Source organism: Oncorhynchus gorbuscha, linkage group LG18 (assembly GCF_021184085.1).
Source record: "Oncorhynchus gorbuscha isolate QuinsamMale2020 ecotype Even-year linkage group LG18, OgorEven_v1.0, whole genome shotgun sequence".
Taxonomy (NCBI): domain Eukaryota; kingdom Metazoa; phylum Chordata; class Actinopteri; order Salmoniformes; family Salmonidae; genus Oncorhynchus; species Oncorhynchus gorbuscha.
The window spans coordinates 48,810,564-48,820,861 of NC_060190.1; positions in this window are offsets into that span (position 1 = coordinate 48,810,564).

The following is a 10,298-nucleotide window of genomic DNA, read 5'->3' on the forward strand; positions in this document are numbered from 1 at the left end:
CAAATGGAAGAAACACAAAAGAACTGTCAATCTCCCTCGGCCTGGGGCTCCATGCAAGATCTCACCTCGTGGATTTGCAATGATCATGAGAACAATGAGGAATCAGCCCAGAACTACACGGGAGGATCTTGTCAATGATCTCAAGGCAGCTGGGACCATAGTCACCAAGAAAACAATTGGTAACACACTACGCCGTGAAGGAGTTTCTGCAAGGTCCCCCTGCTCAAGAAAGCACATATACATGACCGTCTGAAGTTTGCCAATGAACATCTGAATGATTCAGACAACTGGGTGAAAGTGTTGTAGTCAGATGAGACCAAAATGGAGCTATTTGGCATCAACTCAACTTGCTGTGTTTGAAGGAGGAGGAATGCTGCCTATGACCCCAAGAACACCATGGCCACCGTCAAAACATGGAGGTAAAAACATGCTTTGGGGGTGTTTTTCTGCTAAGTGGACAGGACAACTTCACCGCATCAAAGGGACGATGGACGGGCCATGTACCGTCAAATCTTGGGTGAGAACCTCCTTCCCTCAGCCAGGGCATTGAAAATGGGTCGTGGATGGGTATTCCAGCATGACAATGACCCAAAACACACGGCCAAGGCAACAAAGGAGTTCCTCAAGAAGAAGCACATTAAGGTCCTGGAGTGGCCTAGCCAGTCTCCAGACCTTAATCCCATAGAAAATCTGTGGAGGGAGCTGAAGGTTCGAGCCAAACGTCAGCCTCAACCTTAATGACTTGGAGAAGATCTGCAAAGGAGTGGGACAAAATCCCTCCTGAGATGTGTGCAAACCTGGTGGCCAACTACAAGAGACGTCTAACCTCTGTGATTGCAAACCAGGGTTTTGCCACCAAGTACTAAGTCATGTTTTGCGGAGGGTATCAAATACGTATTTCCCTCATTTAAAATGCAAATCAATTCATAACATTTTTGACATGTGTTTTTCTGGATTTTTTGTTGTTATTCTGTCTCTCACTGTTCAAATAAACCTACCATTAAAATTATAGACTGATAATTTCTTTGTCAGTGGGCAAACATACAAAATCAGCAGGGGATCAAATACTTTTCCCCCTCACTGTAAGTATCAGCTTTATCTTGATGTTAATATCACTGTTAAGCAGTGAAACATTTAAAGTTTTCTTGCAGTATTGCACAATATTTTTTTCAGGTAGCCAACAGCAGGTACAAGTGCCTGTATGGTATTTGAATCTAAACAGAGAGATTGTGTCCTCAAAAACATAGCTATTTTTGACTGAGCTATAGCCTCTATTCTATTTGAAGTTTTTATCTGCCTCAAACTGTAAGCTATTGGTGCATAATGGTTATGATGGCTGATCCTGCTGCTATGGGTAATTTGAATGGTGGTTAGACAACATCACTGTATGGTAACATTCCGAACTTAACTAATAGCTTTGCTTAATGTTCACAGCACCTTATGCACTGCTATGCAAATATCAGCATACGTTACCCCAAAAGTGCACCTATTTTTATAGATGTTGGTGCACAGGCTTACATAGTGTTTTCATAGCTACAACTAAGACATTCTTATTTATTGTAAAACAAAGTAGATATGTGTAATTGGTTAATTGACAATAAATACATACAGTGCAATTGGAAAGTATTCAGACCCCTTGACTTTTTCCACATTTTGTTACGTTACAGCCTTATTCTAAAATATATATATTTTTAAAGCGTTTTCCCTCATCAATCTACCCATAATGACAAAGCGAAAACAGGTTTCCATTGATCATCCTTGATCTTTCTACAACCTTTTATTTAACCTTTAATAACTAGGCAAGTCAGTTAAGAACAAATTATTATTTACAGTGACGGCCTACCAAAAGGCCTTCTGCGGGGACAGGCTGGGATTTAAAAATATAGAACAAAACACACATCAAGACGAGAGACGACACAACACTACATAAAGACCTAAGACGATAGCATGGCAGCTACACAACGTGACAACATGGTAGCAGCACAAAACAGGGTATTGTCATGTTTGTCATTTATTGTCATGTCTTGTCCCTGTGCTCCCCATGCTATTCGTTTCCCTCTGCTGGTCTTGTTTGGTTCTATCCTTCTCTCTCCCCCTCCCTCTCTCACTCTCTCGCTCTCTCTTCTCTCTGTCGTTCCGTTCCTGCTCCCAGCTGTTCCTATTCCCCTAATCATCATTTAGTCTTCCCACACCTGTTCCCGATCCTTTCCCCTGATTAGACTCCCTATTTATTCCTTTGTGATCCGTTCCTGTTCCGTCGGTTCCTTGTATTGTATTCACCATGCTGTGATTGCGTTTCGCCCTGTCCTGTCGTGTTTTTGCCGTGATTGTGTATCACCCTGTCCTGTCGTGTTTTGTGCCTTCATCAGACGCTGCGTGTGAGCAGGTGTCTCAGTCGAACTACGGCCTGCGCCACCAAGGCGACCTGCAGTCTGTGGCCGCTTCTCCAGTTGTTTTCCCCTCTACAAATCTAGAGGATTTCAGTTATTCCGTTTTGAACATTAATAAACTCTGTTTCTGTTAAGTCGCGTTTGGGTCCTCTTTCACCTGCATGACAGAAGGAATCCCGACCAAGGAATGGACCCAGCGACTTCAGAACGCTGTTTACACTGCCGTCAAGATCCAAGGAGCCATGCTCGGCAGACACGAGCAGGAATTGTCTGCTGCTCGCCATGCCGTGGAGAACCTGGCCGCTCAGGTTTCCGACCTCTCTGGACAGTTCCAGAGTAGGGTTGAACTGCTACGTCTCGTGCCACCTGTTACTTCCTGGCCTGCCGAGTCTCCAGAACCTAGGGTTAATAACCCACCTTGCTACTCCGGGCAGCCCACTGAGTGCCGCTCCTTTCTCACGCAGTGTGAGATTGTGTTCTCTCTCCAACCCAACACATACTCTAGAGAGAGAGCTCGAGTTGCTTACGTCATTTCACTCCTTACTGGCCGGGCTCGAGAATGGGGCACAGCTATCTGGGAGGCAAGGGCTGATTGCTCTAACAAATTCCAGAACTTTAAAAGGAGATGATTCGGGTTTTTGACCGTTCAGTTTTTGGTGGGGAGGCTTCTAGGGCCCTGGCTTCCTTATGCCAGGTGAACGGTCCATAACGGATTATTCCATTGAGTTTCGCACTCTTGCTGCCTCTAGTGAGTGGAATCCATGTAGAGCCGGCGCTACAATTCGTTTTCTGGAGGGACTCACGCAGTGGTTAAGGATGAGATTCTCTCCCGGGAGGTTCCTTCAGATGTGGACTCTTTGATTGCTCTCGCCATCCGCATAGAACGACGGGTAGATCTTCGTCACCGGGCTCGTGGAAAGAGCTCGCATTTGGTGTTTCCCTGCTCCGCATCGCAACCATCTCCCTCCTCTGGCTTTGAGACTGAGCCCATGCAGCTGGGAGGATTGAAAGCATCTCGACTAAGGAGAACACGGAGGATCACCAACCGCCTGTGCCTCTATCCAAGTTGCTGGACATTTTGTTAATTCATGTCCAGTAAGAGGCCAGAGCCCATCAGTAGCGGAGGGCTACTGGTGAGCAAACTACTCAGGTCCCTTCATCTAGATCTTGTACTACTATGTCGGTCCATCTACGCTGGACCGGTTCGGGTGCTACATGCAGTGCCTTGATTGACTCTGGGGCTGAGGGTTGTTTCATGGACGAAGCATGGGTTCGGAAACATAACATTCCTTTCAGACCGTTAGACAAGCCTACGCCCATGTTTGCCTTAGATGGTAGTCATCTTCCCAGTATCAAATTTGAGACACTACCTTTAACTCTCACAGTATCTGGTAACCACAGTGAGACTATTTCTTTTTTGATTTTCCGTTCACCGTTTACACCTGTTGTTTTGGGTCATCCCTGGCTAGTATGTCATAATCCTTCTATTAATTGGTCTAGTAATTCTATCCTATCCTGGAACGTTTCTTGTCATGTGAAGTGTTTAATGTCTGCCATCCCTCCCGTTTCTTCTCTCCCTACTTCTCAGGAGGAACCTGGCGATTTGACAGGAGTGCCGGAGGAATATCATGATCTGCGCACGGTCTTCAGTCGGTCCCGAGCCAACTCCCTTCCTCCTCACCGGTCGTATGATTGTAGTATTGATCTCCTTCCAGGGACCACGCCTCCTCGAGGTAGACTATACTCTCTGTCGGCTCCCGAACGTAAGGCTCTCGAGGATTATTTGTCTGTGTCTCTTGGCGCCGGTACCATAGTGCCTTCTTCTTCTCCGGCCGGGGCGGGGTTCTTTTTGTTAAGAAGAAGGACGGTACTCTGCGCCCTGCGTGGATTATCGAGGGCTGAATGACATAACGGTTAAGAATCGTTATCCGCTTCCCCTTATGTCATCAGCCTTCGAGATTCTGCAGGGAGCCAGGTGCTTTACTAAGTTGGACCTTGTAACGCTTACCATCTCGTGCGCATCAGAGAGGGGACGAGTGGAAAACGGCGTTTAACACTCCGTTAGGGCATTTTGAGTACCGGGTTCTGCCGTTCGGTCCAAGCCAATGCGCCAGCTGTTTTTCAGGCATTAGTTAATGATGTTCTGAGAGACATGCTGAACATTTTTGTTTTTGTCTATCTTGACGATATCCTGATTTTTTCTCCGTCACTCGAGATTCATGTTCAGCACGTTCGACGTGTTCTACAGCGCCAAGAGAATTGTCTCTACGTAAAGGCTGAGAAGTGCTCTTTTCATGTCTCCTCCGTTACTTTTCTCGGTTCCGTTATTTCCGCTGACTGATATCCTGCAGCGCCTGCAAGGTCCCCCTGCTCAGAAAGCACATATAAGGAAGTTTGCCAATGAACATTCAGATGGATTCCGCTAAGGTCCAAGCTGTCAGTGATTGGCCCGTTCCAAGGTCACGTGTCGAGTTGCAGCGGTTTTAGGTTTAGCTAATTTCTATCGAGCGTTTCAAAATTTCGGTCAAGTTGCTGCCCCTCTCACAGCTCTTACTTCTGTCAAGACGTGTTTTAAGTGGTCCGGTTCCGCCCAGGGAGCTTTTGATCTTCTAAAAGAACGTTTAACGTCCATCCTATCCTCGTTACTCCTGACGTCACTAGACAATTCATTGTCGACCGCTTCAAAGGGCGTGGGAGCCATTCTATCCCAGCGCTTCCAGTCTGACGATAAGGTTCATCCGTGCGCTTATTTTTCTCATCGCCAGGCCATCTGAGCGCAACTATGATGTGGGTAACCGTGAACTGCTCGCCATCCGCTTAGCCCTAGGCGAATGGCGACAGTGGTTGGAGGGGCGACCGTTCCTTTGTCGTTTGGACAGACCATAAGAACCTTGAGTACATCCGTTCTGCCAAACGACTTAATGCCCGTCAAGCTCGTTGGCGTTGTTTTTCGCTCGAAGAGTTTGTGATTTCTTACCGTCCGGGTAGCAAGAACACCAAGCCTGATGCCTTATCCCGTCTGTTTAGTTCTTCTGTGGCTTCTACTGATCCCGAGGGGATTCTTCCTTATGGGCGTGTTGTCGGGTTGACAGTCTGGGGAATTGAAAGACAGGTTAAGCAAGCACTCACGCACACTTTTTGCATGTGTTGTCCTAGTAACCTTTTGTTTTATTCCTGTTTCCACTCGTCTGGCTGTTCTTCAGTGGGCTCACTCTGCCAAGTTAGCTGGTCATCCCGGTGTTCGAGGCACTCATGCAAAATCGCCAGCGCTTTTGGTGGCCGACTCAGGAGCGTGACACGCGCTTTCGTGGCTGCGTGTTCAGACTGCGCGCAGAAGAATCTGGTAATTTTTTTTCTGCTTCTGCTCCTGGTCTTGCTGGGTCTCAGTCTGTTCCCTGCCATCGCATCTCTCCTGTTCTTGTCCCTGCCCTTGCTGTGTCTCAGTCTGTCCCTAGTTCTCATTTTTTTTTTTAGAGTAGTACCCTAGTTTCCCTTTTATCGTTTTTATCGGTCCTGAGGAGAGGAGTTGGGTTCTTTTGGGACGTGCTGGACCGTTTGATCTATGATTTCCTCCGTTGCCGCCAGTGTTCCTTGAATGCGCCAGGAGGCGCTCGGTGAGTGGGGGGTACTGTCATGTTTGTCATTTATTGTCATGTCTTGTCCCTGTGCTCCCCATGCTATTCGTTTCCCTCTGCTGGTCTTGTTTGGTTCTATCCTTCTCTCCCCCTCCCTCTCTCACTCTCTCGCTCATTCTTCTCTCTGTCAAAGTTCCTGCTCCCAGCTGTTCCTATTCCCCTAATCATCATTTAGTCTTCCCCACCTGTTCCCGATCCTTTCCCCTGATTAGACTCCCTATTTATTCCTTTGTGATCCGTTCCTGTTCCGTCGGTTCCTTGTATTGTATTCACCATGCTGTGATTGCGTTTCGCCCTGTCCTGTCGTGTTTTTTTCGTGATTGTGTATCACCCTGTCCTGTCGTGTTTTGTGCCTTCATCAGACGCTGCGTTAAGAGCAGGTGTCTCAGTCGACTACGGCCTGCGCCAAAAGGACCTGCAGTCTGTGGCAGCTTCTCCAGTTGTTTTCCCCTCTACAAATCTAGAGGATTTCAGTTATTCCGTTTTGAACATTAATAAACTCTGTTTCTGTTAAGTCGCGTTTGGGTCCTCTTTCACCTGCATGACAGGTATAAACAGTATTGGGCAGAGATAACAGCACAAAGGGCAAGAAGGTAGAGACAACAATACATCACGCAAAGCAGCCACAACTGTCATTAAGAGTGTCCATGGTTGAGTATTTGAATGAAGAGATTGAGATGAAACTGTCCAGTTTAAGTGTTTGTTGCAGCTCGTTCCAGTCACTAGCTGCAGCGAACTGAACAGAGGATCTACCCACGGATGTGTGTGCTTTGGGGACCTTTAACAGAATGTGACTGGCAGAACGGGTGTTGTATGTGGAGGATGAGGGCTGCAGTAGGTATCTCAGATAGGGGGAGTGAGGCCTAGGAGGGTTTTATAAATAGTCATCAACCAGTGGGTCTTGTGACGGTTATACAGAGATTACCAGTTTTACACAAGTGTATAGAGTGCAGAGATGTGTCCTATAAGAAGCATTGGTGGCAAATCTGATGGCCGAATGGTAAAGAACATCTAGCCGCTCGAGAGCACCCTTACCTGCCGATCTATAAATTATGTCTCCATAATCTAGCATGGGTAGGATGGTCATCTGAATCAGGGTTAGTTTACATTTACATTTAAATCATTTAGCAGACGCTCTTATCCAGAGCGACTTACAAATTGGTGCATTCACCTTATGACATCGAGTGGAACAGTCACTTTACAATAGTGCATCTAAATCTTAAAGGGGGGGGGTGAGAGGGATTACTTATCCTATCCTAGGTATTCCTTAAAGAGGTGGGGTTTCAGGTGTCTCCGGAAGGTGGTGATTGACTCCGCTGTCCTGGCGTCGTGAGGGAGTTTGTCAGCTGGGGTGAAAGAGGAGGGAGAAAAGGGCAGTGTACCATCTAGCCATACTCTCAAGTACTTATATGAGGTCAAGCCCTAATCCCTCAGAGGTAGTACTCACACCTGTGGGGAGAGGGGCATTCTTCTTACCAAACCACATGACCTTTGTTTTGGAGGTGTTCATTACAAGGTTAAGGGCAGAGAAAGCTTGTTGGACACTAAGAAAGCTTTGTTGTAGAGCTTTTAACACAAAATCTGGGGAGGGGCCAGCTGAGTATAAAACTGTATAATCTGCATATAAATGGATGAGAGAGTTTTCTACTGCCTGAGCTATGTTGTTGATGTAAATTGTGAAGAGCGTGGGGCCTAGGATCAGGCCATTGTGGTATACCCTTGGTAACAGGCAGTGGCTGAGACAGCAGATGTTCTGACTTTATACACTGCACTCTTTGAGAGGTAGTTAGCAAACCAGGCCAAAGACCCCTTAGAGACACCAATACTCCTTAGTCGGCCCACAAGAATGGAATGGTCTACCGTATCAAAAGCTTTGGCCAAGTCAATAAAAACAGCAGCACCACATTGTATGAATCAAGGGCAATGGTGACATCAGTGAGGACCTTTAAGGTTGCAGTGACACATCCATAACCTGTGTGTAAACCAGATTGCATACCAGAGAGAATACTATAGACATCAAGAAAGCCAGTCAGTTTTTCCAACACTTTTGATAAACAGGGAAAAATAGAAATAGGCCTATAACAGTTAGGATCAGCTTGATCTCCCCTTTAAATAAAGGACAAACCGTGACTGCCTTCCAAGCAATGGGAACCTCCCCAAAGAGGAGAGACATGTTAAAAAGGTCAGAGATAGGCTTCGCGATTATTAGAATAAGAAGGGGGTGGGAGATGAGGAAATGTTGGACGGGCAAGGAGGCATAGCTGAGTCAAATAGGAATTTAATGAAGTGGTGATTAAAAAGCTCAGCCATGTGTTTCTTGTCAGTAAAAACCACATCATCAACTTTAAGGGACATGGGCAGCTGTGAGGAGGAGGGTTTATTCTCCAGGTCTTTAAACATTTTCCAGAACTTCTTGGGCTTAGCCCCACAAAGAGAGATAGTTACTTTAACTTTGGCCTTCCGGAAAGCCTGAGTGCACTTATTTCTCATTTGCCTGAATGCGAGCCAGTCAGCCTGAGTATGTGTGTGCCGAGCCTTTTGCCAAAGAAAATTCTTGAGGTTGAGGAACTCTGCAAGATCACGGTCGAAGCAGGGGATAAATCTGTTTTTAATTCTCATTTCCTTTATGGTGGCGTGTTTGTTAACAATATCATTGAAAATATTGCCATGAGGCCAGGACATGAAGGAAGGATTGCTCATTTTAGCAAGCGACTATAACAAATCAGGACAGGTCGTTTGACTGACCAGTCATTACGAACACAGGCTGTAAAACTGTGATCACTAAGGTCGTTACAGAAAACACCAGACTGAAAACTATCAGGTAGACCCCAACCTGTGGAATATTAAATTCACTGGACATGATTTGGAAATTTGGAAATATTTGTCTATATAAGATCCCACAGTTGACAGTGCATGTCAGAGCAAAAACCAAGCCATGAGATCAAAGGAATTGTCTATAAAGCTCAGAGACAGGATTGTGCCGAGGCACAGATCTGGGCAAGGGTACCAAAACATTTCTGCAGCTTTGAAGGTCCCCAAGAACACAGTTGCCTCCATCATTCTTACTCTTCCGAGAGCTGGCTGGCTGCCTGACCAAACTCAGCAATCGGGGGAGAAGGGCCTTGGTCAGGGAGGTGACCAAGAACCCGATGGTCAATGTGACAGAGCTCCAGAGCTCTCGAAGGTTCTCCACAGAGGGAGAACCTTCGAGAAGGACAACCATCTCTTCACCACTCAACCAATCATGCCTTTGTGGTAGAGTGGCCAGACGGAAGCCACTCCTCAATAAAAGACACATCTTAAGCGTCACATCTGGAGGAAACCTGTTACCATCCCTACGATGAAGCATGGTGGTGGCAGCATCATGCTGTGAGGATGTTTTTCAGTGGCAGGGACTGGGAGACTAGGCAGGATAGATCAAATCAAATTAAATCAAATTTATTTATATAGCCCTTCGTACATCAGCTGATATCTCAAAGTGCTGTACAGAAACCCAGCCTAAAACCCCAAACAGCAAGCAATGCAGGTGTAGAAGCACGGTGGCTAGGAAAAACTCCCTAGAAAGGCCAAAACCTAGGAAGAAACCTAGAGAGGAACCAGGCTATGTGGGGTGGCCAGTCCTCTTCTGGCTGTGCCGGGTGGAGATTATAACAGAACATGGCCAAGATGTTCAAATGTTCATAAATGACCAGCATGGTCGAATAATAACAAGGCAGAACAGTTGAAACTGGAGCAGCAGCACAGTCAGGTGGACTGGGGACAGCAAGGAGTCATCATGTCAGGTCGTCCTGGGGCACGGTCCTTGGGCTCAGGTCCTCCGAGAGAGAGAGAGAAAGAAAGAGAGAATTAGAGAGAGCATATGTGGGGTGGCCAGTCCTCCCCTGGCTGTGCCGGGTGGAGATCATAACAGAACATGGCCAAGATGTTCAAACGTTCATAAATGACCAGCATGGTCAAACAATAGTAAGGCAGAACAGTTGAAACTGGAGCAGCAGCACGGCCAGGCGGACTGGGGACAGCAAGGAGTCATCATGTCAGGTAGTCCTGGGGCTGACAAGGTAAAGATCTGTCGTTCTTCCCTTGAACAAGGCAGTTAACCCACTATTCCTAGGCCGTCATTGTGAATAAGAATTTGTTCCTAACTGACCTATTTAAATAAAGGTTAAATAAAATAAAAATCGCTTGTGGACTTCAATGCACAACACATCGCCTGTATGTGTCCAGGTGAAAAAACCTTTCTAAGCCAAACCATATCATAACCGCTACACACAGC